At 40.1% G+C, this 3,418-nt stretch overlaps 1 pseudogene; it reads right to left on the bottom strand.

The window, feature by feature from the left end:
• Positions 1-3,011: 3,011 nt before the first annotated feature.
• The window catches only part of LOC103069413 (mortality factor 4-like protein 1 pseudogene), a 793-nt pseudogene continuing 386 nt past the window's right edge, over positions 3,012-3,418 (bottom strand).

Here is a 3,418-nt window from a genome sequence, read left to right as displayed (position 1 = left end):
CCCAAAAAAAAAAAAAAAAAAAAAAAAAAGATTACCGGCAGCCTCTGAGTGGCAAAGCTCTGGTCACTAGTTAGTCTTACTTAACCCCTCAACACATTCAACAGAAGTGATCAAGAAATTCTCTTCTCTCAGCTTCCATGACATCCAGCCTCTTGGTTTCCTCCCAACCACACTGACCATGTATGACTTTTTTTTGCTTGTTCTTTTTTCCTTGCTTCCCCCGTGGCCATCTAAACATTGGTGAGACCCAGGGGCCCGGTGCTCATCTGTCTTCTCCATCTGTTCTTTAGGTGAGCCCACACAATTGATTATTTAACATTTCAGCTCTATGCTGATGATGTGCAAACGTATAATTCCAGCTCATACCTTTCCACAGAGACCCAAAATTGTATTACCTCGCTGCTTCCTTCTTGGTACATCTTCAATAAAATTTTACTCTTAAACAATCACAAACTTACAGAAAAGTTGAACTACAGTACAGAACCCTTTATCTCTGAACCATTTTCTGGTGCCTCCATCACCCCTAAATACTTTTGTGTTTATTTCCTACAAACAAGAACACACCTCTATATAAACTACAATACAGCCTCACAATCAGGAACTCAACTTTGATACATGAATACCATCTAATCCTCTGACCCTCTTCAAGTGTCACTGGTCATGCCCTCTCTGATTAAAAAGATCCATCTCAAAGTCACAGATTGCATTTAGTTGTCATGTCTCTTTAGTTTCCTTTAGTTTTGAATGATTCCTCAGACTTTGACCGTCACAACTTAACCTCCGTGACTTTAGGAGACTAGCGGCCAGAGATTTTGGAGAATGTCCCTCTCTCTGGTTACGCACATTTGACAGAAGTGTCACAGATATGGTACTGCTCCCTGCTGAGTGGTGTGGAATTTTACTTTGTTCCATCATTGATGGTGTTTGATTGCATTGCTTGGTTAAGATGACCTCTGCCAGTATTTGCCACTGTAAAGCTACTCTGGTCTCCTTCGTAATTAGTAACTATTTTTGTAGCCCCACCCTCTAGGCACTCTTGGCCTCAGACTTCTCATAGCTCAGATCTCAGCCCAGATGTCCTCAGATGAGAAAGGGCCTCCCAGACCAGCCAGGCACCCTCCAGCTCACCACCTGTTGTTTTGCCTTCATGTCACTCTGCAGTTATCTTATTTATTTATAGCTTGTACCACTATCACCCCAACCTCCCCACCCACTGGAACATAAGCTCCAGAGGACAGCAGGAACTTGGCTTGTGTCATATACTCTACTCACTCCAAAACCTACAAACGTGCTTGGCATGGGTGGGTACTCAATGAGTATTTCTGAATGAATGAACAAATGTGTATTTTTAAAAATATAGTAGACTTTAGTTATGGGAAAAGAGAGCATATAGTACAGAGATTTCCCACAGGCCTCTTCTCCACACAGCTTCCCCTATCTTTAACATCTTAGGCTAGTGTGGTACCTTTGTAACAATTGACGAGCCAATATTGATACATTAATATTAACCAAATGCTGGAATAGTTTGTAGAATAGAATTCACTGTTTATGTTATACAGTTCTATGGGTTTTGATGAATGCATGATGTCATGTATTCTCCTAGTCTGATAATTCCAGATTCTCTGTCACATCTTAATCTTGTTCTCAAGCTTACTCTGTCTCTTCAGATTGTGTTTTTCCTGCTTTTTTTTCCCCTTATACTTCTTGTAGAAAGCTGGACATGATGTATCAGATAACAGGAGCTGAGATAAATAATCTTTTACTATGAAGTGTCATGTTTATCTGGTTAAGAGTTAGTCTGTGTTTAATGCCTGCTGCCCCTGTAGGTGTCAGAGGCTTTGATTTCTTCCAGTATCTTCATTTTTTGTCTTCCCTGTTGTCTCTGGGTTTCCCTAGAAACTCTCTCTTAAATAGAGTTGTAATCCACTGGAGTCTTATGGGTGTGGTGGAAGGCTTTGTGGAGGGGAAACATTCAATAATCTTAAAATTAAATTTCAGGGTTTGTTTTTTTCTTTTTAATGAGCCTGAACCTCTGGACTGTGACCCTCAGAGGAGTTTCTTAGCCTCTGTCCCTCTGTTTTTCCTCCCCTTATGACAGGAAGGTTTGAGAGGGCTGAGTTGTCTAATTGCCTTTGAGCTGGTCACAGTAGACTTGGCTAAAATAATTCCCCTTGAAAGCAGGCTTTTTTTTTTTTTTAACAGAACACTCTCAGTGTATTTCAGATGGTTACTTTTCACCTCCCTGTGGCTAGACGGGAAGGAAGCTTTCTCTTCCTTCTGGTGGGGCACCTGTGAGAAAAGCTCAAGAAAGTAGGAGGACCCCGCTAAGACTGGGTCCCCAGGAGTTTGGGGGGTTTGTTTGTTTTGTTGAAGTTTAGAGAAAAAGTTTATTGAAGATCTGAAAAACAATTTCTAAAAAATTGACTTTTCCAGAAAATGGTAGCTACACAATGTATTGCGTCTATCATGTTAAAATGTGCATTAGACACAAATACAAAAACCATGAAACAAGCCACCATTCTCTGACAATCTGAGCAAAGATAAAATGCCTGAGGAACAACATAGATGACTTGCAAAGGATGGGGTTTTTACTGTAAGCACCATAAAAAAAAGGGGGGAGCACAAATGGATGAGTGTGTTCAGTTATACACACTGAATTGAACCTTAGGCACTAGGAATCAGAGCATTTTGTCATATAGTATTAACACATAAAGGAATAAAACCACCAGCATTCAAAAGCAGCTTTGTCAACTAAGCAATAAAACACTCTACAGTACGTCTCTCTGTTGTCCATCATTGAATACACTGGTAGCAACTTTGAAATAAAAAAAAAGAAGAAGAAAAGATAAAAGGAGCTGTAACCCCTTTTATTTGCTGTTTAAGATCAAACAGAAAACAAACATCACTTCTGTTAGACATTAACATTTCCAAAGTACATCATTTGTAGAAGAGAAGCACTAAGAAACAAAAATGTGTTTACAGAGTTCCAAACATGAGTGAGTATAAGCACCTCACACAGCTTTCTGATGGTATTCAGGAGAAGCCACTTCATAATCACTGGCACTAAACAAAGCTGCAGAGTTCTTTGCCAGGTATTTTAGGAAATCATGAAGATAATTCAGTAATAAAGCAACGCTCTTCTCATCCAGAGGTGTATAGGCCAACATTGTCCCAATACGTACAAATAATCTCAGTAGATGTGGCACTCCATACACCGGGGACATAGGCGTATCAGGGTGATCTGCGAGGACTTCGGCATACTGTGGTCTCTCAAATTTGTAGAGTAGCCGGGTGCCCAACATTGCACTGAAGTATTCCTTTATCCCTGCCACAATTTCATTAACAGCATATTCATTATCTGTGTTTCCTCGAGATTTCTCATAATTTGCAATATCCTCTAGAATGGAATCCACATTCT

The sequence above is a fragment of the Lipotes vexillifer genome, unplaced genomic scaffold, assembly GCF_000442215.2.
Source record: "Lipotes vexillifer unplaced genomic scaffold, Lipotes_vexillifer_v1.1 scaffold689, whole genome shotgun sequence".
Lineage (NCBI taxonomy): Eukaryota > Metazoa > Chordata > Mammalia > Artiodactyla > Lipotidae > Lipotes > Lipotes vexillifer.
The sequence above is the reverse complement of the archived record's forward strand: the minus strand, read 5'-3'. Positions and strand labels throughout refer to the sequence as shown.